This window comes from Loxodonta africana, chromosome 26 (genome assembly GCF_030014295.1).
Source record: "Loxodonta africana isolate mLoxAfr1 chromosome 26, mLoxAfr1.hap2, whole genome shotgun sequence".
NCBI lineage: Eukaryota > Metazoa > Chordata > Mammalia > Proboscidea > Elephantidae > Loxodonta > Loxodonta africana.
In genome coordinates this window covers 517,434-545,340 of record NC_087367.1, presented here as the reverse complement: position 1 = coordinate 545,340, position 27,907 = coordinate 517,434, and the positions used below count along the sequence as shown (strand labels likewise).

The following is a 27,907-nucleotide window of genomic DNA, read 5'->3' as shown; positions in this document are numbered from 1 at the left end:
GGCGCGCTCGGGCTCCACGGCGCAGGGGCGGGCCCTGTTCCCGGAAGCAGCTGCAGCGCCCTCGTGGCGCGGTGGTTCGTGGCTTCGCTGCTAACCGACAAGTTTTGGGTTCGAATCCCCAGCCGCTCCCCGGGGACGAGTGTGACCGGGTTGGCAGGAGGCTCTGCTCTGTCTTATAGGGCTCTATGAGACCTTTTCTTTTCTTTTTAATGAGGTACGTTTATTTATCTGCCAGTCCTTTGCTGTGGAACGGAGACCTTTTGAATTCGGGTTCTTTGGAGTTCATCAGTATATCTCCCTAAACCACACTCATAATGCGTTGTGCATTATTGCGAGTTTTCATTTCTTCAGTGTAGAGTAAGAACTTGAAAGATACTGTGGAGTGAAACAAGTGTAGAATTCTAGATTTTTACAGGGTTTTTTTTTTTTTAACCCCTTGCCCAAACCTAATTTGACAGCGGTTTTTGGTGATGGCACTTCATTGTAACTTGTATTTAATCAACTTTTCTAATACCGAGTAAAATTACGAAATCACAGGGACCAGCACAGCTGACACACACATGGGACCAGTCAGGAACTCCTGGTGAGCAGACAGCTCACCTTGTGAGCGCACCAGTCCCCAGGTGCGTTAGGAGGTAGCCGCTTACAGCCACAAAGGGTCAGCTCGCCCTGGGCTGTAATCACTTGGTCTGACGGACGGAATGGACAAGGTTGGTTAATCCAGTTGAGTTAGTCAAGTGGAGGTCACTTAAGGGAGCTTCTGTTCCACTTTTCTCCAGATTCCCAGGATAGAAACTTCCGTTTCAGTACACGTACCGCGTTTGTGTATAGGAGCAAATTTATAGGATAAATTTCTAGCTTTGTTCCTTTTTATTTGCTCAAACACTATGGACTACATACTGTGTGATAAACCCTATGCTAAAACCTTAAGGACTCAATGATAAGACGTGGTTACTGTCCTTGAGTAGCTCAGTATAGAAGTATAATACTCAAAGCTGCAACCAGAGTCGCAGCTACTGTATATATAACTGAAACATTTTTTACAGTCACCGCTATTGCACGTACCCATGTTAAAAGCAGGGCAACTATTAGCCATTAGAGAAATGCACATTGAAACTACAGTGAGATATGATCTCACCCCGACATGATTGGCACTAATAGAACAGAAAATAAGAAATGTTGGAGAGGCTGTGGGGAGATTGGAACTCCTGTGCACTGCTGGTGGGAATGGAAAATGGTACAACCATTTTGGAAAACCATATGGCGCCTCTTTTAAAGCTAGAAATAGAAATACCTCTATAGAAGAACCATATGATCCAGCAATCCCACTCCTAGGGATATATCCTAGAGAAGTAAGAGCTGTTACATGAATAGACATATGCACACCCATGTTCACTGCAGCATTGCTGACAATAGCAAAAATATGGAAACAAGTTTCCATCAAAAAATGAATAGGTAAACTATGGTGCATACACACGATGGGGTACTATGCAATGATAAGGAACAATGATGAATCTGTAAAATATCTCACAACGTGGACAAATCTGGAGGGCATTATGCTGAATGAAAAAAGCCAATTAAAAAAGGCAAATATTGTATGAGACCACTGGTATAAAAACTCAAGAAAAGGTTGACACACAAAAAACCATCTTTCAAGGCTACAAGGGAAGGGAAATCACTAATTAGGTAGTAGACAAATGTTAACTTTGGTGAAGGGAAAGACAAAACAATATAGGGGAGGGAGGTTAGCACAAGTTGACCAAGACAAAGTCGTAGAAACTTCCTAGACACATCCAAAAAACCCTGAGGGACTGAGTTACTGGGGCTGAAGGCTGGGGACCATAGTCTCAGGGGACGTCTAGGTCAATTGGCATAACATAGTTCATATATACTATGAACTATGTTCCTAAAAACCCCCACGTGTCAGTTTGTTGTACTGTGGGGACTTGTGTGTTGCTGTGATGCTGGAAGCTATGCCACCAGTATTCAGATATCAGCAGGGGCTCCCATGGCAGTCAGGTTTCAACTGAGTTTCCAGACTAAGAAAGACTAGGAAGAAGGACCCAGCAGTCTACTTCTGAAAAGAATTAGCCAGTGAAAACCTTATGAATAGCAGAGGAACATTGTCTGATATCGTGCTGGAAGATGAGCCCTCCAGATTGGAAGGCACTCAAAAGACAACTGGGGAAGAGCTGCCTCCTCAGTCAACCATAATGGCACGAATGGAGTCAAGCTTTCAGGACCTTCATTTGCTGATGTGGCATGACTCAAGAGAAGAGACAGCTGCAAACATCCATTAATAATCAGAACATGGCATGTCTGAAGTATGAATCTAGGAAAATTGGAAATTGTCAAAGATGGAACGCATAAACGTTGACAACCTAGGCATTAGCTGAAATGGAGTGGTATTGGCCATTTTGAATCAGACAATCATATGGTCTACTATGCTGGGAATGACAACTTGAGGAGAAATGATGTTGCATTCTTCATCAAAAAGAACATTTCAAGATGTATCCTGAAGTACAACACTGATAGGATAATATCCATACACCTACAAGGAAGACCAGTTAATACTATTATTCAAATTTATGCACCAACCACTAAGGCCAAAGATGAAGAAACTGAAGATATTTACCAGCTTCTGCAGTCCGAAATTGATTGAACATGCAATCAGGATGCATTGATAATTACTGGTGATTGGAATGCAAAAGTTGGAAACAAAGAAGAAGGATCAGTAGTTGGAATATATGGCCTTCGTGATAGAAATGATGCCGGAGATCGCATGATTGAATTTTGCAAGACCAACTACTTCTTCGTTGCAAATACCTTCTTTCACCAACATAAACAGCGACTATACACATGGACCCCGCCAGATGGAATAGACAGGAATCAAGTCAACTACATCTGTGGAAAGAGATGATGGAAAACCTCAACTACTAATCTAAATGTTGGCAGTTCTAACCCACCCAGCAGATGTGCAGAAGAAAGGCCTGGCGATCTGTTTCTGTAACGACTGTAGCCAAGAAGACCCTATGGCGCAGTTCTACAGCTTGAGGGTTGAGCTCTAAACATCTCTGCTTCAGTTACACTGGTTATGCACAGATGTTTAACTCAGTGGTTCCCAAATACCTACTGAGTCAGAATCTCTAGGGGGTTCCCCGGGAACCTGAACCTTAAAGCGATATGGAACCCACTGGAATTATTTCTTTGCAAACTTGGGAGAGAATTAAAGAAAGTTTATTTATTGACATTCTCTTTCGTCGAGTGAACAGAGAAACATTTTTAAAATCCTCCATCTCAAACATTATGTTAGTATTCTTGTTGCATAGAATAGAATGTAATTGTTGGATTTATGATACGTAAATTAAACTTGTTATAAAAATATTCACCATAAAGTTAACGATTAAAAGCTAGTTAAATGTAAAAATTATATGAAATGGTTACTTTTAGGTTCTGGTGGATGGTCTGGGAGGCAGTATGCCCAGGTGTCTTTCAGAAGCGATCTGGACTTTGTAGGACAAGAACAAAAACCTTCAAGGCTCCAGGCTGGTTGGTTGTTTCTGAGTTGAGTTCTTTATCTGCTCAAACTTCCAAGGGCAGGATTGTGGTGAAATACAAGTCACAGGAAGGGAGAAATTGAGCACAAAAAAGGGAAACGGGGGAGAGAAGAAGCTAGGGAGGTAAGTTGGGAGGAAGCAAAACATGTATAGGAATATCCGTCGGGATAGGTTAATTATTTGTAGTAACAAACGGCCCCAAAATCTCAAGGATTTTCTCAAGATATTTATTTCTCAGTCGAGCTGCAGTGGAACGTTGTTGATCACCACGGCAGAGAGAAAAGAGAACATTGTGAACGACCAGCTCTTAAAGCTTCTGCCCGGAAGTGGACACAGGTCAATAAAAGGCATACGGATCGTAAAGGAAGAAAAACCTTCCCTGTCTGAGCATGACGTGATTGTCTGTGAAGAGAAGCCCAAGAAATCTACCAAAGTAAAAACAAGAACTACTTCCTAGAACTGGTGAGTTAAGCATGGTTGCGGAATACAAGGTCCAACACATAAAAATCAATTCTATTTCTATATACTAGAAATGAAAGGAGCCCTGGTGGCGCAATGGTTAAGTGCTCCACTGCTAACCAAAAGGTAGGCAGATCGAACCCACCAGCAGTTCCGGGAGAAAAAAGACCTGGGAACTGTCTCCCGTAAAGATAACAGCCTAGGAAATCCTATGGGGCAGCTCTACTGTGTCCTATAGGGTTGCTATGAGTTGGGATCAACTTGACAGCACTCAACAAAAACATACTGGTAATGAACAATAGGAATTCAAATAAAATAAAAAAAAAACATTTACAATAGCTTCAAAATAATAAAATACTTAGGTATAAACTTATCAAAACATGATCTCACTATTCTAAAGTGGCAACGATTTTATTTTCTCTGGGTTCCCCTGTATAAATTATTTTATATACAGTCAGGAGCTACGTAACGTCCTCTACGTCTGTTGTCCCATAAGGTTATAGCAGAGTTCAGAAATCTCTATCAGAGAACAGGACACAGCAGTTGTAACCGCACAGCCAATGCCACAGCTTCCCACGCCAACACATGTATCCCACGTCTCCTGTATATAAAGCGATTGTGCTACCAGGCAGATAATGGTACAGAATGTGTATAACCTACAACACGTATATCTTGACAGTCATAACAAATGCCTGTGGTACTGGGTTACGTAGGTGCTGTACTTCCCATCGATTTTTTAAGGTGAACTTTCCCTACTAACAAATAAAAAGTTTACTGTATACAGTATATGTTTCCACTTGTAGGCAGCAGCATCCAGTCTCCTGTACTGCGTGTCTCTTGGGTGTTGCAATGTTCTCTCTCTCTTTAATTTTCTCTCAAAAATATTCCCACGAGGTGCCTCGTGGCTTCCAAATGCAGCAAAACCAGCACGAGTGAGAGTGCAGCGGGAGGCAAAGATTTGGAAGGGAAACAAAAGGTTATTAAACAACAGGGAATGCCATTGCCTGCACTTTAGGGTTGTGTTCACACAACATCCAAACCACATCGCATCCTATTTCTTTTTCACAGAAAGAGTCATGAATGTCAAGCAGAGCATGACTGTCGGCACAACCATTGACTATATTTTTGTATTATATTACACTTAAAATTTTCTTCTGTATTGATAGTGTCACCACATTTATTATTTTAAGGGCTGTCCAATGTTCTCTCATGTTGATGCATCAGTATAATGTAGCTAGAAGAACGTGAGCTTTTTAGACAAGCCTGGGTTCCAATTCCAGTCCCCAAATACAAGCAGTGTGGCTCACGGCAGTTAGCCTCTCTCAGCCTCAGCCGTCTGTAACATACCAAATTCTCGGGGTTGTTAGAGTTAGATAAGGAGGTGTATATAAAACACCTGGCATATGGTAGGTGCCCAATAAAGCTATAATTAATACCGTAGTTTTAACTTTTCTTCTATTTGGGGGCATTTAAGGTTGTTTCTTGGTAGTGCCTTTACCCTGGAGTTAGGGGATTGTTATTGCTCCCTTTTGCAGGATCTGATCCTCAGACTTTTAGATCTAGAAACATTTTCAAGTTCATCTAGGGTAACTAAGCCTTGGGGGAATTGACTTTCTGAGGTTGACTTATAAATAAAAACGCGATTTTGTTAACAAACTGAGCAATACTTGTATTGGCAGCTTAGAATGAATTACCTTTTGCCTTTTTGCTGACAGCACACTCTCTGATTCCTGCTTTCTGTCTCTGTTTTAGACACCTTGTTGCCCACCCCCCTCCACTTGCCTTGATCGTGAGCCATGTAACCTTGACCGTGAAGTAAGTATTCCAGAATCCCAGGGCCAGTAACCAAGTGCAAGGCGTGGAGGCACGTCATCTGTAGACCACGCTGAGCATTTCGTTTTTTTCCCTTTTCTGCCCAGCAAACAGGCCAAAGGGAAATATTATTTGCTGTTGTTAATGTGTGATTCAAAAAATATTCAAACTGCTTTTTATACTATTTCAGGATATTAACAAAAATACTTAAATAGCAGATATTGCCTTTTCTTTTTTAAAGCATTAAATATTGTGCCTTTACTTAGGTGATTCAAAATTATAGTTTCCCTGAACACTCAGATATTTAGCACAAATAGCTCCATGGAGATAATAAAACGTGGCTCAAACACAATTCAGGTCCTTTCTTCTGCAGCGTGTGCAATCTGTTTCCATGGAAATTTCATGTTGACCAGGAATCGTAAAACTACTATAGGCAAACATATCTCAGAAGCAAACCTTTTTGGAGAATAATCATGATTTAATTTGAGTCAGTCCATTAAAATTGTCCAAATAACAGGAAAGAAGACTGTATTCTTCTTTAGTGAAGACTACTCTGCAGTTTCCCTTAGCTCAATATATTAATCTAGCAGAGATGGAGATTAAAGGACTTTAATTTGCCTTTTGATGAGAGTGAAATAAAATCGTAATGATTTAGGTAAATTTATTCATTCGAAAAAGATTAAGGATTTAAAATGAGCAATGTGTTGTTGGGGTGCTGAAAGGAATACAAAGATGTCTACCAATTCTAAAACAGCATAAAGTGGGGTGCCAACATGAGGGAGGACAATCACTGTGCTCCAGGGGTGTAGAGGAGGAAAGGAGTGCTTCTGCTTGGGAAGATGAAGGAAGCCTTCTGGGATCCAGTGGGATTTGAGCTGGGTGTTGGAGAATGAGAAGGTAAGGAGAGGTCCCTCCTGGTGAGGAAGACCATCTGAGCAAGGACAGAGAGGTGCGAAAGCAGAGGGTATGTTTGGGGAATGGTGAGAAGTCCAACCGGCTGATGTGTAAAGGGAAAGTGGGGGAGACAGATGGGAAAGTAGGCTGTGGCTAGGTTTTGGAGGGCTTTGAATGCCACACCCAACAGCAGCATATTCAGTTAGTGGATAATAGTCCGGACTGCCAACTGTGGAACGTTGAGCGTGAGAAAGTAAGGGAAGTGAGGGTAGGTGACTATGTTGAGAGAGTGGCCCTGAGACAGTAGCAGAGCAGAGCAGTAGCTTGAAGGACCAGCAGGATTGAAAACTGGTTTATTTGAGAGTTGTGGTAGTTGTTGTTGCTGTGTGTGTGTGTGTGAAAATATCATAACAAAACACTCGCCATCTCAGCAGTTTGACGTGTATAACCCAGTGGCACTGATTATACTTCTCAAGTTGTACAACCATCCTCACCATCGTTTTCCAAATCACTGAGGGGTGTGGTAGTTTTGAAATATGTCCACAAACTTTTTTTGAAATGTCTTCTTCAGGCGGTGGAGATTAATTCCTCCCCTTTGGGTGTGGGCTGGGTTTAGTGACTTGTAAAAAAGGAAAACAGAAGAGACGGTGGCACTTCTGAGACTAGGTGATAAAGGGCATTGAAGTTACCCTCTTGCTTTCTTTCTGGGATTGTTTGCTCTGGGAGAAGCCAGCTGGCATGTCGTGAAGACACTCAGGTAACCCCATGAAGAGGCCCTCTTGACAAGGAACCGAGGCCTCCAGCCAACAGTCACGTGACTAAGCCATCGTGGAAGTGGATTCTCCAGCCCCAGTCAAACCTTCAGATGACCCCAGCCCCGGCTGATGTCTTGATTGCAACCTCAGGAGAGATCCAGACCCAGAGGCACTACCAGCAGAGCTGCTTCCAAATTCTTGACCCACAGAAATGTGAGATAATAAGTGTTTGTTTCTTAATTTCTACCTCACCCTGAGGTAACTTGTTAAGCAACAGTAGGTAACTCATGCAGAAGGTTTGGGAATAGGAGAGTCTTACACATGTTTGTGAGCTCAGGGGAACAAGCCAAAGGAGACTAAGAGATTGCAGGCCCCTCAGGGAAAGCAGGACTCATCGCTTGGTCAGATTCTGGAGGAAGTTTGTAGGGAACAGGATCATGAGAGAAGGGTGGAGAAGTTATTTTTGGAAAGGAAGTGTGCAGATCAGGGAAATTTCAGATGGGAAGGATGGAAGGTGAAATCAAGGGAGAAGTCCTTGATCCCTTCAGGAAAGGAGGGGGTGGAGTCAGGTCATCCACTGAGATGAAGGAGCTCCTGGGATCAGGGCCTCCAAGAGAGTAGAAAACGTTGGAAGAGCTACCGTGAGATACCACGTAGGCGTCTTAGCACCCTGGGAAAGTAAGCTGAGAAAACAGTGGAGTTAACTCAGGTTGGGGGATTGGTAAGGCAGATATGAAAGATCAAGTGGGCAAAGGATCCGAGATGCTGACCTAACCGGAAGGGCTGAGTGTGAAGTCTAGACCGAGTACCGGGGCATAATGAACTGAGGGTTGAAGGTGTGGCACTCCTGTGGCAGCTACAGTCTGGGTCACATATTTCGCATTTTACTCATATGCTGCCTAATATCATTGTGTAAACTTTTGGGGTGTGTGTCTGCCTGCCCCCATGAGACCGAAAGCTCAGGGTGGTGACCGTGAGTTCTGTACCCTCTTAGCAGCGAGCACATTTCTTTACAGGCGCTCAAGCTCTTTGCTGAATCAGTGAACACAGTCATTCTAGCTTTATGTGTAGCCTCTCCTGATGGTTTTTTTCTCCCTTTACAGTAAGGATCTGCTCCTTTTAGAAAGTCAAATGTGTTCCATCATTGTCTCTGAGAGCCAGGATTTCTGAATGCTTTTAAGAAGCATGATAAAATTATAAAAAGAGGGACAATAACTGGCTAAAAATAATAAGCCAAACTATGCCTTGAAATAAACCTTAGAAGATTTCTCTTCAATATGACAAAAACCTAGAATAAAAACGAAAAGGTTTAGAGAAGAAACTGAGCCTCCTGGAAAATCAGGAGACGTGGAGGCCGTCTAGAGGAACCTCGCAGAAGCTTAGATCTGAAGGGACAGCGCCGAGAGGGAGTCCGTTGTTGAAGACTACTTGTAAGATTGGCTCCCTAACCCAAGTGCAATCTGCTTTCATTGTTTCCCTGGAAACAACGGACTTGTTAAAATCTGAAGAAACTACTAAGAAAAAAATTGAAAATCAGGCTTTTTAATCATTGGAGTCACCGAGTACTTGTAGGTGGTGCTTTAAAATTTTACCAGCTGCCCTTCTGTGTATTACGCATTCACACCCCAAGCCACCGTTCATTAAATACAGTTTCCGGCTTTCACAGGTTTTACTATATTTTGAACAGTACAACCAAGAGCTCTACTGTATTTTTAAAGCAAATAATGCACGCTATATGTTTTCTGCCAACCACACCACCCCCCTTTTCGACAGCGCACTATCCCAAGTGTTATACGTGTGGGCACGTTATTTACGTGGGCACTTTATTTGTGAAAAAGTATTGTAGTTCAGTATTGGTAGTCACCGTCTTTGTCAATCAGTTTGTGCAATCATTTGAATACTTCATTGCATTTTACCCTTATCTCATTAAAATGAAAGGGAAGGGAAACATGAAACTGCTGATAGCACGGATAGCAAGTTAGGTTTCATAGGCTTAGAACAACTAAGATGAAGATGGAACTCCGGCTTTCTAAAGGGGACAGAATTTAGCCTCAATCACAGTCTCCCTGTAAAGGAGGGTAAGAAAACAATGAAAGAACACGTATAACGTGCTGAGACTAACTTACTGAAGATTGTAGCTGAAACTGAAGTGTAATTAGGGATTTTACGATAATTTTCAGGTGTTAAACCATATTAGTTCTACTCTCAGCCAGTCAAGCATACTTGCAAATCTTCGTGTTGGAACAGAAGGCCCTGCCGGTATCCGACTGTGCACCAGGAAGCTCCAGGGGGGCGCCGCACACCTGACCCTATGTCTGCTCCGCCTGAGCGGAGCCCCTTTTCTGCTTTCATTCTCGGTTCTGACAAGAATTTCTTTTAAGGAAAGGGTTTCCAAGTAACAAAAATCTGAAAATCACTGCTTTAGTCTGATGCGGTGTTTACACAAGAATATACAGTGGTTCAACCACTTTGGAGAAGACTATTGGATCTATTAAATTCTGGACATTCATACTGTTTGACTCAGCAATTTTACCTCAAGCAACTGATCCTACACAAATAATCATTCAAGGGCCCAAAGACATATGTATGGGGATGTTATTGTAAGGTATTGCAGCCGGAATGCTCCTTAGAAGCAAGGTTGGAGAGACTGCGTCTTACATACTTTGGACATGTTGTCAGGAGGGATCAGTCCCTGGAGAAGGACATCATGCTTGGCAGAGCACAGGGTCAGCGGGAAAGAGGAAGACCCTCAACGAGGTGGATTGACACAGTGGCTGCAACAATGAGCTCAAGCATAACAATGATTGTAAGGATGGCGCAGGACCGGGCAGTGTTTCGTTCTGCTGTGCACAGGGTCACTACGAGTCAGAACCAACTCGACGGCACCTAACAACAACAACAACAGTTCATAATAGCAAAAGATTGAAAGCAATGCTAATACCCAGAAATAGGTAATTGGTTTAAAAAAAAAAAAAAGGTTAGCATAGTGATATTCGTGTGTTGGGATACTACATAGTCTTTTAAAAGAATGAGATGGAAAAAGGTCCAAGATAAATTGTAAATGGAAAAAGCAAATTATAAAACAGTATGATTCCATTTGTAAGTCAAAGAATAAGTTAAAAAATAGAACCATTGCCTTGATACGTGCAAATGGTAGCTGTTACTTCTTTTAAAATTATTACTGAAACGCATAGGTCTGATAATTTCAGTAGGAATCCCTGGGTGGCCGGAATGATTGAGTGCTTGACTACTAGCCGAAAGCTTGATGGTTTGAACTTACCCAGAGGCGCCTTGGAAGACAGCCCTGGCGACCTGCTTTTGAAAGGCCTAGAAAACCCTGTGGAGCGGTTCTATTCTGTAGCTAACAACATCAGCAACCATTTTAGTTTATATTAGATAGCATGATCTTTTATTTTTTAAGTACCAAGATTATCCTTATCCAATTTTGGAAATAGTTTGTTTTCTATAACTGCCCTGTCTGAAAGTCTAATTTCTTGTTCTGAAAAAGTACCTAATTAAACTTACAGTATGGTAGGTATCAAAAAGTGAAAAAAATAACTCGTAAAGCTTTTGTGTAATTTTACATGTTAAAGAGATTACCAGCCGGTGAATAATGGAATTTAGTCACATGGTGAGACTAAAAATAAACTGTGCCCTCAAGGTTATTCACAAACTCAATACCTTAGTCACATTCAAGAGAATATCATTTTTTTATATTGGTGCGGTAGGGATTTCCATAATTTAACCTTACAGAACTGTTCTTTCTTAATTTTTCAGTCATAAATTTGGTACACCAAAGGTAAACGATTTTGCCTACACAAACCTGTTACAAGGACCTGTGAAACCATGATACTTTGTTGTTCAGTTTCACTGATAAGGTCTTTTACGCATTTAATTTGAAGCACCAAAACCCCAAACCCACTGCCGTCAAGTCGACTCCAACTCGCAGCAACCGTGTAGGACCGAGTAGAGCTGCCCCATAGAGTTTCCAAGGAGCACCTGGTGGATTTGAACTGACGACCTCTTCGTTAGCAGCCAGAAGACCAAAATGGGTGTCCCAATAGAGGACTTCACTTCCTCCAATTGATCCCATCAAAACGACAGACAGAGGAACATACAGCAAACCTGGATATTTCCGTTGACGTGAGGCAGAAAACGTCAAGGTAAATTTTACAAACCAATTAAGCTGATAATGCCATAGATAAGAACGGAGAAGTAGAAATTACAGATTTCTTAAGTCTCATACTGACATCCTAACAGTGTTGTCTAAGAGCTTTAAAGACATCCAACTAGAAAATAGATGGTGGGTGCATTTGTCTTCTTTGGATTACACAGGCCGCTCTCTCACAGCAGGCATACTGTTGTCCCGAGAGATTACAGTGTGACAATGGAAGACCCAGGGTGTCCTCGTCAGCTGGCAAACAACCAAAGCAACAGGGCTGCAGATAATCCCACACCATCACACATTACAGATTAAGGAACAGGCTTTACTGGGAAATTACAAACCAAGGGTCTGCAAGAGAAGGCATGGGGTGGGGCACGCAGGGGCCCGGGTGTTCTGTTGGACGTGTCACAAGTGTGCATTCCAGGGAAAGGTCATCTCTCCCCTTTTGCTCCATCTTCTTCAATACCAACATAGTGAACATCCTTGTTAGTGGGGTCCACACAGGCTACTTGGTATCATGCTGCCTGGGCTTAGGGGCCAACTCTGTCAGGAGTTGTCTGAGAAAGCCAGTTTCCTGGCACCTGGACTCCTTGGAGTCTGAGGGCAGTCGCAGCCCCTCCTGCTGGGAGGAAGAAAGCCAGGGGACCAAGGGGAGCTGAATTTGGGAGAAATGGGCGTCCTGGTGGTGTAGTGGTTAAGTGCTTGGCTGCTAACTGAAAGGTTGGCAGTTCGAACCTGCCAACTACTCCGCAGGAGAGATGTGGCTGTAAAGATTTACAGCCTTGGAAACCCTACAGGGCAGCTCTGCTCTGTCCTACAGGGTCACTGTGAGTCGGAATTGACTCAATTCCATGGCAGTGGTTTTGTGTTGTTGTCGTTTTGGGTTTAGGGAGGCCGCTGGCCACAGCTGGCTCATTGTCGAGGCAACCTAGAGTAATCTCCTGGGGTCATCTTCAGACTATCCTGTCTGTTTCACCGTTGGCAGTGGTCAGTTGCATCAACTTTTTATATAAAAAGCCATAATAGGTAGGGTTCTGTTTTTACTAAAATTTTAAATTTCCTGCTTCTGCCATAAGTATTTGCAATCACTAGGACCTTTTGTAGGCCTTCCATTTTATGCCAGTTTAACAAAATTAAAATATTTTCAATTCTGGCATTTAATTAGGAATTTTATATGTCCGTGCCCTTCTGGCCTGGTCCAGGAACTGAGTTGTTTAGAGTTTTGCAGTTTTGTCACTTGCCTGTTGCCACCTGCTGGAGAAGAGAAGAAGTGCAGCGCGTGCGTCTCAGCGGGCCGTGAAAATCGGCCTCGTTCCTTCAAAGGAGCCGCCCTTGTCGCCCCAGGTGAAGGCGAGGACTGGTGTGCGCTGTGGATAGGGGCGAGGTGGGTTCTCCAACCTCCCCATTCCCGTGGTGAGTCCTGTGACCCACATCCATCCCTTTATGCTGGGGGACAGAGGCGTGAGGGGTGAGCAGTACTGGGCTCCAGAATAACAGCAGGTGAGTTCACCTGCTGGTTCCCAGAACCGGGAGAATGGCTGGTGGTGATGTGTTGGCTGCTTCCACGCCCACTGCTGTTGGGATCAGAGCAGCTTTAACACTATGTTTCTATATGGTGTGGACAGGTTAGGAAAAAGCTAACCCCATTGCCATCAAGTCAGGACCGACTCATGGGAACCCCACGTGTTTACTTATTTAGGCTAATGTCATATGACCCTAGGTATAAAGATTAGAGAAGGCTGTTTTCAAGCCTGTTCTTGTAGATGTAAAATTAGGCTGATAAGCAGGCAATTTGAAAAATCGTCCACCACAGCCGCTAATTTTTTTACAGCTCCATGGAAGTATTTAACTGCACTGTTTGTTTCAAGACTATCACTAGGGGAATTCTCCCTCAAATCTGTCAGCCTCTTTCCTTCCCCATTGAGCGACAGTTCAGGTAGCCACCCTCTCTCACCTGGACGGTCTCTGTCCCCAGTCTCTTCTCTGGCTGTGAGTAGGATGATGGCTGTAAGATGCAGGCCTGAGCACGGCATTGCCCTGCGTACAAACCTCAGTGGTTTCTGGAGTCCCGACTCCAACACGCTCACAGGGCCACTTCAGCCCTCCCCTGTCACCTGGCTCTTGCCACGTGGAGGCCTTTCTCCCACTGTGACACACACCTCAGTCTCCCCGCTTGAGCGACTGGCTGACTTTTACTCGCTCTGCAGGCCTCAGTCGCCATCAGAAGAGACCCTGGGCTCCGCCCCACAGCACCCTGCCAGCCCCATTATGCTGTCAGTTTTACGAACTGAATAAGAATCAAAGCGTCATTCTTTAAATCTAGGTTTTCTGATAAAGGAGAAATTTGCAATTTACACTCACAATTTTATTTTTAAAAAATATGAGCGTGAGAAATAAAATAACACTATTCCCCCAAATCCCATATAAATGAAATAAAAGACTTGTAAGAATCATTCAAATTGTTCTTTTTTAGGCCTGACCTTCTCAATGCGATATATTACTTAAGAATGAAATTTTTACAACAGACTAAACACAACTGAAGTCCCTGGGTAGTGTAAGTGGTCAACAAGTTCGGGGGCTAACCGAAAGGTTAGAGCGTATCCCGAGGTGCCTCGCTGAAAACTCTACGGAGCACAGTTCTACTGTGACACACCTGGGGCCACCCTGAGTCAGCATTAACGATGGCACTATTTTTTTTAAATACGATTATATAAAAATAAGTTGGCTTTACACTTTGATTAAATTTGACCTTATTTAAATAATCCATAATAGTCTTTTCCAGGAAAGAAGTTGTGAAAGTACTTTATTTGAGTGAAGTTATAAAAAAAAAATTTTTTTTTTTTAAGAGGATAAAAAGCAGGAGAAGTTTAAATTCTGGGTCTCCAAACCAAATTTCAGAAGGGCTTAATTAGACCAACCAGCTGCCATCAAGTCGACTCTGACTCATGCGCCCCCCCCCCCCCGTGTGGGAGTAGAACTGTGCTCCAGAGGGTTTTCAATGGCTGGTTTTTGGGAAGTAGATCTCCAGGCCTTTCTTCCAAAGCACCTTTGGGCAGACTTGAACCCCATACCTTTAGGTTAGCAGCTGAACACACTAACCATTTGCACCACACAGGGAAGGAAAGGTTTAACAGTGCCGAAACCACCTTATTGTTAATGTCGTCTGTCTGTCCCTTCATTCTAGGGGCTGGCTCCCAAACACAGCAAAGGTTGCTGGGGCTCTAGGTGTTTCTGTGAAACTAGACAGCACTGTGTTCGTTGGCAAGGATGCTGGGGTCACAGCCTGGTTCTGTGACCTGGGGGATAATGACTCTCAGTGGTGAATGCTAACGACTTTGTATCCTGTCTGCAAAGCATGATGGGATCTACTGGTACAGGATAGAAAACAATGTTCTCAAGTATCATTTCACCACCTTCACTGCTCATTAATTTAATTTGTGGGTGTTTTCCTGATGGAAGATAATCCAATCCTTTCATGAACAAGTCACAAACACTATTACACTGTGAGGATGGTGCAGGACTGGGCAGTGTTTTGTTCTGTTGTACATAGGGTCACTCTGAGTCAGAATCAACTCAACAGCACATAACACGACAATAACATGCATGAATTTAAAGTGGTTTTAATTGACATGCCATGAGTATTGCTATTGATCTTTCATACATTACTTTTTTTTTTCTGGATTCAAATTGAAGTGTACCATTGCAAAACAATACATTGCTTTTATTTTTATTAAAAAAAAAAAAACACTGTTACACTGCTTCTTTGGAAAAGACAATGCCTACAGTTATATAAGAAAATAAAGAGCTATAGCATTTCTTAGTTCCTCAGAAACACATGTATTTTCCGAGGAGAGGTAAAGGCAAATGCAGAAAACAGAAGATACCTTCTGGGATCCTCTTGGTAGGAACTTCCCTTCAGCTACAAGAACTGAAGTGTTGTAGGCCCCCAAAGATATGAAGTCCCGATCCCTGGAACCTGTAAATGTTACCTTAGTCGGAAAAAGAGTCTTTGCAGATGTTATTAAATTAAGGATTTTGAGATGGGGAGGTTATCCTGGATTATAGGGATGGTCCCTAAATGCTGTCACATGTAGACTTGTAAGAGGGAGGCAAAGAGATTTCACGCACAGAGGAGAAGGCCACGTGAAGACGGGGCAGAGACTGGAGGGATGTGGCCACAAGCCAAGGAATGCTGGCCATCACCAGAAGCTGGGGGAGACAGGGGACGGCGTTTCTCCCAGAGCCTTCAGAAGGAGTGTGGCCCTGCTGGCACCTGGTTTTGGCCCAGGGATACTGATTTTGGACTCCTGGTTTCCAGAACGGTGAGAGAATAAATTCCGTTGTTTTGTAGTAATTTGTTCCAGCAGCCACATGACACTAATACGAACAGTGTGTCACTAATACCTATTATAAAGAACTTACGGCACAATATGTTTGCTTTAGTAGATGTGGGTTATAATGCTGAGAATTCATTCAACAATGTTTATCAAACACCTATCATGTGCCACAGGGCAGAGATTTTTCTGTTTTGTTCTCTACTATTGAACCAGCACATGAAACAGTGCTAGGCCCTGTTTCAGACCCTAGGGATTCAGCAGTGAACAGATGAATTCCTGGCCTCGTAGAGCTTACATTCTAGTACAGGAGACATGATAAACAAATAGCAACTACACATATTACATATATATAAATATGTAAACTAAACCCACTGCCATCAAGTTGATTCCAACCTATAGCAACCCTGTAGGACAGAGTAGAACTGCCCCATAGGGTTCCCAAGGCTGTAATCTGTACAGAAGCAGACTGCTACATCTTTCTCCCACGGAGTGGCTGGTGGGTTCAAACAGCCAACCTTTTGGTTACATCTGAGTGCTTAACCATTGTGCCACTAGAGCTCCTTGTTAGATAGACAGGAGCTAGAAAATACTTGCTAACAAAAATACTTATTTCCAGAATTCTTTGTAAGTAGAGCATATTGTTATTTGTAAAGGTGTGAAAATGACTTCCTTTATACAGAAAACGCTAATATGCACAAAGAGTTTTCTCTGTGGCTAGACCACTCATTTCCTAATTTTCCACAGTGCAATTTTGCAAAATTCAGTTCTTTTAAAAGGAATGCATATAACCATTATGGCAGAAATGTCTGATACTTAGATATTAACTCTTGCCAGGACTGCTATTAATAGCCCAGGTAGATCAAAGAATCATCTAATTGGAACTTAAAAAAAAAAAAAAAAAACTGAGCAATGAAAATAATGTTATAACACGAGTGGTCTAGACACAGATAAAAATCTTTGTGCGTATTAGATTTTTCTCTGTGGCTACAGCAGTCATATTATAGTATCACTTTCATTACTCAGCGGGTTTTTTTGGTTTTTTTTTTTTTTGAGTTCCAATTAGATGATCCTCATTGGAACTTTTTAAAAAAAATGCATTCCTTTAAAAAATTGAATTTTGCAAAATTGCACTGTAAAATCAAATTTTGTGTAACATCATCACCAGAGCACTAACAGAAACAATAATAATTCTGACTGAAATCTTAGGACATTCAACCTGCGCCCCCATCAGAGTCAGTTCTGCAACCTCAAACCCCGGGGCTTACCCTGCCTCCTGTGAGATGTGGATATGTGAGAAAATTAGGGACCATTTTCATGAAAAAAAAAAAAGTTTTCTATAATCAAATGAGTCGTATTTTTTCACAGAGAGAGAAATGAGCACCCAGCTTCATATTGCCACTGCTTACCATAAAGGAAGGCATTTGTACAGGATTTTCTGGGTTTTTTTTCCCTTAAAATCTTCACATATTCCTTCAAAACAATGCACTGGGAAAAGTGCAGGTAAACCAATGTGATTCCCGGGTTGTGCTGCCTTCACTCCCTGTTAGCCCTGCTCATGAGCTGAGTATTGTTAGGGAGTCACGTGTCTGGAGAAGAATGAACCCTGTTCAGTAGACTGGGGGGCGGGGCGGGGGGGAAGATTCCGTGCAGCTGTGGGCCTGTTATTCATTCTTCTTATTGGAACTTTAAGGAATGTACAAAAATGGAAATGCCGATTGTATCAGTGAGCGTTGCAACTGGATGCATGTAAGTAGAAACCCAGCTTCAATGCCTTACCAAGTAGGGGTTTGTTTTCATATAAAGAATTGGAAGGTAGGCAGTCCAGGGCTGCTGCGAATGCTTGAGGAAGTCACAGAGGACCCAGGTTCCTCTAAGCTCCCTGGTCCACCATCCTTAGGATGTTGCCTTCATCTTCATGGGGCAAGATGTCTCCTCTACAACCCGGCAGGAAGAAGAGGAGGTTAACGGGCATGAGCTGGCTAAGACTGTGCCTCTTTATGGATAACAGTATCTATCCCAGAAGCCCCACACGGCCCCTGCTTATAGAAGTGACAAGTGACCAGAACTATGTTATGTGGTACTCTTAACGTTCAACATTTTAACCAGGCACATTCTGCTCAGGAGAAATTTGAATTCTGTGCGTAAGGACAATGGCTACTGGGTAAGCAAACTGCAATGTCTGCCACACTGGTTATAAATTTGATACTTATTGAACACTCATATTTCCTGAAGCTCATACTGTTGTTGTTAGGTGCCATTGAGGCTGTCCCAACTCATACCAACACTATGTACAACAGAACAAAACACTGCCCAGGCCTGTGCCACCCTCACAATCGTTGCTGTGTTTGAGCCCATTGTTGCAGCCACTGTGTCAGTCCATCTCATTGAGAGTCTTCCTGTTTTCTCTGACCCTCTGCTTTACCAAGCATGATGTCCTTTGACAGGGACTGGTCCCTCCTGATAACGTGGCCAACTTATGTGAGACATAGTCTCGCCATCCTTGTTTCTAGCGAATATTTTGGCTGTACTTCTTCCCAGACAGATCTGTTTATTCTTCTGGTAATCCATGGTATATTCAATATTCTTTGGCAACACCATAATTCAAAGGCGTCAATTCTTAGTCAGTCTTCCTTATTCATTGTTCAGCTTTTGCATGCGTGTGAGGCAATTGAAAATACCATGGCTTGGGTCAGGTGCACCTTAGTCCTCAAAATGACATCTTTGCTTTTTAATACTTTGAAGAGGTCTTTTGCAGCAGATTTGCCCAATATGTCATTTGATTTCTTGGCTGCTGCTTCCAGGATGCTGATTGTGGATCCAAGTAAAATGAAATCCTTGATGATTTCAACCATTTCTTTGTTTATCATGATGTTGCTTGGTGGTCCAGTTGTGAGGATTTTTGCTTTCTTTATATTGAGGTATAATCCATACTGAAGGCTGTAGTCCTTGATCTTCATCAGTAAGCGCTTCAAGGCCTCTTCACTTTCAGGAAGCAAGGTTGTGTTATCTGCCTATTGCAGGTTGTTAATGAGTCTTCCTCCAATCCTGATGCCCCGTTCCTCTTCATATAGTCCAGCTTCTCAGATTATTTGCTCAATATACAGATTGAATACGTATGGTGAAAGGATATAACCCTGAAGCATACCTTTCCTGACTGTAAACCACGAAGTATCCCCTTGTTCTGTTCAAACAACTGCCTCTTGGTCTATGTTCAGGTTCCTCACGAGCACAATTAAGTGTTCTGAAATTCCTATTCTTCACAATATTTTCCATAATTTGTTATGATGCACACAGTTGAATGCCTTTGCATAGTCAATAAAACACAGGTAAACGTCTTCTGGTATTCTCTGCTTTCCTCCAAGGCTCATCTGACATCAGCAGTGATATCCCTTGTTTCATATCCTCTTCTGAATCTGCCTTGAATTTCTGGCAGTTCCCTGTTGATGTACTGCTACAACCATTTTTGAATGATCTTCAGCAAAATTTGTGTGTGTTATTAATGATATTGTTTGTTAATTTCTGCATTCTGCTGGATCACCTTTCTTTGGAATGGGCACAAATATGGATCTCTTCCAGTCAGTTGGCCAGGTAGCTGTCTTCCATATTTCTTGGTTTCGACAAGTGAGTGCTTCCGCGTTGTGTCCATTTGTTGAAACATCTAAATTGGTATTGTCAATCCCTGAAGCTTTGTTTTCCATCAATGCCTTCAGTGCAGCTTGGACTTCTTTCAGTACCATTGGTTCTTGATCATATGCTACTTCCTGAAATGGTTGAATGTTGACAAATTTTTTGGTACAATGACTCTGTGTATTCCTTCCATCTGCTTTTGATGCTTTCTTCATTGTTTAATATTTTCCCCATAAATTTTTTTTTTTTTTATGTTCCCATAGAATACTTCATATTGCCACTCAAGGTTTGAATTTTTTCTTCAGTTCTTTCAGCCTGAGAAATGCTGAGTGTGTTCTTCCCTTTTGGTTTTCTAACTTCAGGTCTTTGCACATTTCCTTATAGTACTTTGTCTTCTCGAGCTACCCTTTGAAATCTTCTGTTTAGCTCTTTTGCGTGATCATTTCTTCCAATTCATTTTAGATACTCTACGTTCAAGAGCAAGTTTCAGAACCTCTTCTTACATCCATCTTGGTCTGTTCTTTCTTTCCTGTCTTTTTAATGACCTTTTGCTTTCTTCATGTATAGTATCCTTGATGTCATTCCACAACTCGTCTGGTCTTCAGTCAGTAGTGTTTAACGAGTCAAATCCAATCTTGAGATGGTCTCTAAATTCAGGTGGGATATACTCAAGGTCATAGTTTGGCTCTCGCGGACTTGTTTTAATTTTCTTCAGTTTCAACTTGAACTTGCATACGAGCAATTGATGGTCTGTTCCACAGTAAGCCCCTGGCCTTGTTCTGACTGATGATATTGAGCTTCTCCATCATCTCTTTCCACAGATATAGTCAATTTGATTCCTGTGTATTCCATCTGGTTAAGTCCATGTGTATAGCCACTGTTCATATTGTTGAAAAAAGGTATTTGCAGTGAATAAGTCATTGGCCTTACAAAATTCTTTCATACTATCTCCAGGTTGTTTCTGTCACCAATGCCATATTTTCCAACTACTGATCCTTCTTTGTTTCCAACTTTCACATTCCAATCACCAAGTAATTATCAATGTATCTTGACTGCATATTTGATCAATTTCAGATGGCAGAAGTTGGTAAAAATCTTCATTTTCTTCGTCTTTGGCCTTAGTGGTTGGTGCTTAAAATTGAATAATAGTCTTATTAACAGTTCTTCCTTGTAGGTGTATGGATATTATCCTGTCCCTGACAGCGTTGTACTTCAGAGTAGATCTTGAAACAGTCTTTTCGATGATGAATGCAGCACCACTCCTCTTCAAGTTATGATTTCCAGCGTAGTAAAAAAAATAATAATAATTTTCTAATTCAAAATGGCCAACACCAATCCATTTCAGCTCACTAACGCTGGTTGGTGCAATGCATAGTGGTTCAAAACATATTCAGAGCTGTTCTTTTGAAGGAGCCATCACCACTTATTTGAGAACTCCCATTGCTTTATTGCCCCGGGGTTAGGGATCCGGCTGTCCTGGCAGAATGTGGGTGTCAGAAGTGCCAGCGATTGCAGTGGCCCGTATTATCCTGTCATTTTCGTTGTGAAATGTTCATTGTGAACACCTCCAGATGGAAAAATTAACTATGCCGTAAAATTAGATAACAGATTAAATGGTCTTGAAAACTTAATACTAATTCTCAGTTTTTAGTTTTCTCACAGATTCCAAAAACCCATTGCCATTGAGTCGATTCCGATTCATAGTGACCCTATATACAGGACAAAGTAGAGCGACCCCATAGAGTTTCCAAGGAGTGGCTGGTGGATTTGAACTGACCACCTCTGGTTAGCAGCTGTAGCTCTTAACCTCTACACCACCTGGATTTCCTCACACAGATTAGCCTTTCTTACTTTGAAGTAAATCTAGGAAAGACGGTTTTTTTTAGTAATTGATTTTTTAAAGTTTAAATCGTGTAAGCTATCACTTCTTTTCATGAAAGCAATTTTGCTTTCTATGCCTTTTTATTTGAAAGAATCGAATCTCAAATTTGTCAGATGGAATTGCTGGCTAAATAATCTAAGATGATTTTCACATTCTTTTGTGGACATCAAATTTTGTAAGGTTGTAGAATTAATTTAGAAATGACAGTGGTGTGTTTTTTCTTCCAGGACAGCTTGCTAATTGAATTTGAAGCATTAAACGTCCCTCTGAAAGCCCTCAAGCTCATTAATGAGGTAATAAGAGCTCTGAGGACAAAAATCAAGCAAAGCAAGTTAGTTCTTGGAATGAAAATCTGGAAATCCCAACTGGAGTAAATAAAAAAGCAGGAAACACAAAAGAAGAAAATAAAAATCAGACTTACAGAATAGGGTACTTATGAAAGCAAGTAGTTTTTTTCTGTTTACTGATATATTTTGTCTTTCAGTTACACACATGGCATAGATTGGACTGTGGCGTTGAAGTTTTAAAATGTATCTGTTTATTGTCTCCTCTCTCACTGCCTGAGAACTCCCCTAATAAGTATCTCACATCTGCGAGATTGCGAATGCAGATGTCTATGGGGGCCAGTGGGGCAACCTAAAGAAGGCTGTGCAAGGTGGGGGTCAGGGGAGAGGGCCTGGGGGCATGATAGAGCGAGCTGTCTCTGGGCTCCAGCCTGCAGAAATGTGGGCCCAGTGCTGTTAGACACCCCGGTATTTAGAAGAACACTGTCTTGGCTCGGCCCCCACTCCCGGGAGCAGACCCCGAGACAAGGGTTTGAGTGTGATTATTTGTTTGCGAGGTGATCCCAGGGAGCACAGTGAAGGAGGGGGGCTGCAGCCATCTGGCAACCTCTGAAGGGGGGACTATCTTATCTTTTCAAAAGAAGAATTTTGAGGTTTCAGTTATTACCAGTAAATGTATTTAAAGTTTATTAGAATTGTTTACGGACAATTGGGCAAGTTTTTCTAATGATGAGCTGAACCCAGGTTTTAAGGTAGGTCATTTTTCCTTCTTTTAGGCATAGAATTTACTCTTCAGGAAGTTACAGCAATGGTATGGTCTGGAATGTATGATAAGAACAAGTTTAGGAAGACTTGAAGGGGAAAGGTTAACCACACTGGGTAAAATAAAATGAGGAGTGAACAGCTCAGAAGAATACAGTGAGGGTGGGTAATACCTGCTTCCACCACCTGTCTGTCAGTCTGTCCTACTGTGTTGGCTTGTGTGTTGCTGTGACGCTGGAAGCTGTGCCACCGGTATTTCAAATACCAGCAGGGTCACTCATGGTGGGCAGGTTTCCGTGGAGCTTCCAGACTATGAGAGATTAGAAAGAAAGGCCTGGTGATCTACTTCTAAAAATTAACCAATGAAAACCTTATGGATCACAACAGACTATCGTCTGATACAGAGCTGGACAATGAGCCCCCTAGGCTGGAAGTCACTCAAAATACACAGTGGCCCCAACAGTGGACTTGAATATATCAATGATTGTGAAGACGGCTCAGGACTGGGCGCCCTTTCGCTCTCTTGTGCATGGGGTCGCCATGAATCAGAGCTAGTTTGAGGGTAACTAACAAATACCTGATCACAAGCTAATTATGAATAAACAACATAATGTTGCCTTTTTTAAAATGTGAATTTTAAAATGACTTCATCCTCCTGGCTTATTTGCGGGGTGCATGGTAATCCGTGTATCCAGGCCTAAACTGTACAACAATCATGAAGCTTCACAGCGCTGCAGACCAAAGCTATCGGGCTGCAGTATGGAAGGGCTGCTGGTTTCCCTGGGCTCCTTCTTGACTCTCCATGACACAGGACTGCCTGAGGGCAAATGTTTTACTTCCTCTGCCTTTGAGTTATAAAGTAATGCTTACGAGTGAAGGAATGAGAAAATAATGAAGATGGATATGAAATACTGACATGTATGAGCAAATGACTCCACGTCAATTTACACAGAGACCTCGTGGAATGTCATCGCTGTCACGGTCTATGGAACATCCCTGGACCCTTCCTGGCTCTTCCTGCAAAGTTCCTGGACCCCCACATGGTGGCTCCAGGACCTCCTGGCTGCTCCTGTAAGCTCCATGGAGTACAGACTGTCTTTTTTGTTTGCTAATGTATTCTCAGTGCCAAGATTAGGTTTTTGTCGACTGAATGAACTAGGATGAGTTATGGGGTGTTCTTATTTTGTATGATTATTTATAGGCTAGCTGTATTGTTGAAAGAAAAGAATTAAAACCCTCCAATAAAATATCCCTTATGTTAAAGAAGAATGCTTAAATTGTATCTTTGGCCGTCGATAATCTGCATGATGTTCATATAAGGGTTAGAACAGCAAAAACGGAAAGTTATCCTCGGAGCTGTCCTGTTGGGATGTTTACTGAAACATATTGTGCTCCATCATTAAAGATCCGTTCACTCAAAAATATGGATGAAGTTCTTCCTACATGCTGGGCTCCTGGTCAGCCCTGGGGATACAAAGTTGGAAGATAAATGCCCTGCCTTCAAGGATACGACATCACACACCATTACCACAGAACAACGAGAAGTTCTGAGCTAGATGCGAGATGTTTCCAGGGTCAGGGCTGCCACCTGTCAGGGTAAGGTCAAAGGTGCCAGAAGATTCCTGGAAAGCGTGACAGGAGGGAAAATGCAGAGACCCTAACAGGGTCAGTTAGGGGAGCAAGGGGAGCTGGCTTGGGGGAACAGCACGTATCCACAGAGGCAAGGTGAGGCTGTGGAGGTGAGTGGAGTGTCACCTACTGGTGAGCAAATGATTGCTTTAGAAACATGCTGGGATGGGGACTGCTGAAATGAAATCTCCGTGGGTTTTAAGCCTAATTTCTGTAATTTCTGTTATAGGAGATGTAATGAAGTAGCATAAATACTTGGGAATCTTTTTGGTTCCTTTTAGGAACGTAGTTGAGTTGTGGTACCCAATGACTGAGATTTTGAACCTTGTTAATTGGTTTTTCTACTGGAAATCACCTAGAGTCCATCCGGAATTTACCTCCATTTTCTCTGAGTTTCAGGATTCCGAACAGTTTGCACTTTTGGACTCTTTCATCCCTTATTAACAGTTTTGTTAGATCCTTTAACTGCTTTTTTGCCCAGCCCTGAACTACAGAATGCCTTGATGGAAGGTGGTGTTTTACTTCCATTTTCTTATTCTCTTTCTTTTCCTCCTTTTCTCTCCATCTGTCATCTCTCTCACTCAACCTTGTAGCTCTTGGATTCTCCTAGTCAATTGTAATATCAGTTCCAAACGTAGTTTGATACCATCTTCTATTTCAAGAATACTTGTTTGTGTAATTAAAATACTTGATGTAACGTGAGTTGAAATGTAGTCATGACACTGTAACACAGTAATACTCAGATAACTGTTATCAAAATTACATTCTAAATTTCTGCTTCTCTTACCTTCCTCCACGTCTCACTTAGAATCAAGAAGCTTAAGAGAAACCTCGACCATCTCAAGCACCTGTGTAACCAGCAGGTCCCTCCCTTTTCTGAACATTCGAGTTTGTCCCCGGCCACTCTGAGGAGTGAGTAGCCAGCTCCCGGTTTGTTCAGTCTGGTCACTGTCAGTGGTGGACAGCTGTTCTTTGATGCCCAGAGTTCCACAGGTGAAAGCATTGCTCTTCAGTAAACCATACCACGCTCTGAGAGAACCTTTCTCAGACAGATTCCATATCGTTGCAAAGTTGCGTGGGAAAACTTTGTCCAGTAACCATGCCAGCATGCTGCTTCACAACACACCCAGAAAGCTGAAAGGAACCTGCCAACCGAACCAGCCTCAAGGGAGAGATGAGTTATGACTAACGTCCTTGTGGCCAATTGTCTGCCCGAAGACGCACGAAGGTCCAGAAGCTTCTCTTTGAAGCACATTGTTTGCAGTTTGCTGGGAAAACCCTCTGCGCCCACCTCCCACAAGGTGTGTATGTTGAAGGGGGTGTTTGGGGAGGAGCTGCATTTTAAGAGATTTTAAGGTTACAAAAGTCTTACAGGCAGAGGGTGGGATTCAGGTAGCAGTGTCTGAACGTTGTGTGTCCTAGCTTCCCAGGGCTGCTGTGCCAAAGTGCCACAGCTGGACAGCTTAAAATGGAAAACGTTTATTGTCTCACAGTTCTGAAGCTGGAAAACAAAATTCAGGGTGTTGGTACAGCGTGTTCTTCCTGAAGGCTGTAGAGGAGGATCCTTCCCTGCCTCTCCAGCTTCTGGTAACCCCAGGCAGCCCTTGGCTTGTGGCAGCATCACTTCAAGTCTTCACTTGCCCAACCATTCAGGCAGTGTTCTTCCCGTGTCTCTCTGTCTCTTCTCGTCTTATAAGGACATGCTACTCCAGCATGACCTCAAGTTCACTTAAGTATTTATGTCTGCAGAGAAGCTATTTCTATATAAAAAAATAAGGGCTGTAAAATGGCATGGCGGCAGTGATGGACCTAGTCCAACTCCACAAGGGGGAAGGAGAATCACCATTGGCACCAACAGCCCGAGGCTGATTCCTGTGATGCGGAGGTCAGACATGCCTCCTCTCTCCAGCCTTTTTACTAATTGACACCAGCCGTCTTCCCACAGCACTCTCTACTTCTCTCCTGGGTTCCACAATTGGTTGTGATGGCCACACAGAACTCACAGACCATACTCACAGTTGGGGGGTTTGTTTATCAGGGAAGTAACAGGATCAGGATCAGGAATGACTCAATACATAGTTCTTCAACTGCTGTCCTAAAAATTCTACCATATTACTTTTTTTAAAAAAAAGGAGAAAGAAACAAATTAGGCTTAACCGAGGAATTCTGGCAAGTTATCTACACATTACTTGCTTAACGGGAACAAAGCACGCACACAGAGCCCCTGGGAAGGCTGACAAGGTTGTTTACTGAGCAGAGTGGGGCAGAGAGTAGAAAGTCAGGCCCTGGGGCCTGCTCTCTCAGATGCTCGAAGGGTGAGAAGTTAATGGTTGGTCCTCCTTCGCTAGCTCTCCTCTTCTTTATTTCCCAAAGCCCCTCTTTAACCCTTCCTTATTTTCTGCTCCCTCTCCCACACTACACACTCCTTTTATGCAGTGTAAAGACCAGTTCTTCTTACAAAAATAATGGACATCCACCTCCTCTTTCTTGTGTCTTGCAAATTTTGCATCCTTAGGCATCTACTGAAATTCAGTGCCTTTTCCTGAGCCCTTCATCCTGGTTCCGCAGGCTCCACAGAGAGGAGAGGTAAGCTCAGGGCTCGCTTGCTTCTGTAACACCCTCCCTATGGGATGGGTGAGCTCTGGACCCTTGGGTGGCAGTGAGACTTCCCACCCATGCTGGGATTCTCCCAGAGGATGAAATCAAACACCCTCCCCACCTGAAGATACATGTTCTCTAAAACCCCAGGCCTGATCTGCACAAGGAAGTCCTCCTGGGAACACGGCTTCTCATACCATTTCCTTACATTCATCCTCTCCCCTGCCTGGGTCCCTCTGCTCTGACTGGCCATGAAGGCATCACACCTAGATCCCCAAGTCTTACTCTGACACAGCAGGCAGTGGTGGGCTGGGGAGTTCTGGTTTACCCTCCCTCTACCCAGTGAGTCTGACACCACGTGTGTGCTCCTTGACTTAGAACAAATGGTTCTTCATTCTCTGCCCAACTGGCCTCTGCAACCACGTTCTCAGAACCACTCTTTACACTAGCCAGCCCGACGGCATGGACAGAGAGGGACAGCCTGACGGCATGGACAGAGAGGGAGCAGCTGACAGCATGGACAGAGAGGGAGCAGCTGACGGCATGGACAGAGAGGGAGCAGCTGACGGCATGGGCAGAGAGGGACAGCCTGATGGCATGGACAGAGGGACAGCCTGATGGCATGGACAGAGAAGGACAGCCTGATGGCATGGGTGTGTTTCGTTATGTATGTAATATGTTAGCATGCTAACACACACATATAAAAAATAAACGTACATTGGAGATACATGCTCGAATCCCTTTTTTCATGGTGGTGCAGTCATTGAGTGCTCATCTGCTAACCAAAAGGTCAGTCGTTCGAACCCACCAGCTGCTTCCTGAGAGAAAGATGTGACAGTCTGCTTCCATGAAGATCAGAGCCTTGGAAACCCTGTGGGGTGGTTCTGCTCTGTCTTATAGGGTCACTACAAGTTGGAATCTACCCGGCGGCACACAACATGTTCATAAAAAGCTAGAGACCGTTCGTTTAGATGAGAGATGCCAATAATTTGGACTAGAGTAGGGGCAGTGGAAATTGAAAAGAGTAGTCTGATCTTAGATATATGGTAGAGGCATTTACAATAGGACTTGCTGATGGATTGGATACAGGTGATAACAGAGAAGTAGGAACAAAGGCAACAATTCCTAGGTTCCCAGCTTGAGTAA

At 42.9% G+C, this 27,907-nt stretch overlaps 1 long non-coding RNA gene across 1 annotated transcript; it reads left to right on the top strand.

Annotated features, from left to right (window-relative positions):
* On the top strand, window positions 1-27,626 carry LOC111752689 (uncharacterized). Its single transcript, XR_010319462.1, has 5 exons — window positions 1-5,831; window positions 11,380-11,640; window positions 24,972-25,464; window positions 26,679-26,749; window positions 27,140-27,626. It is a non-coding gene; the product is annotated as an uncharacterized LOC111752689 (long non-coding RNA).
* Window positions 27,627-27,907: the final 281 nt, after the last annotated feature.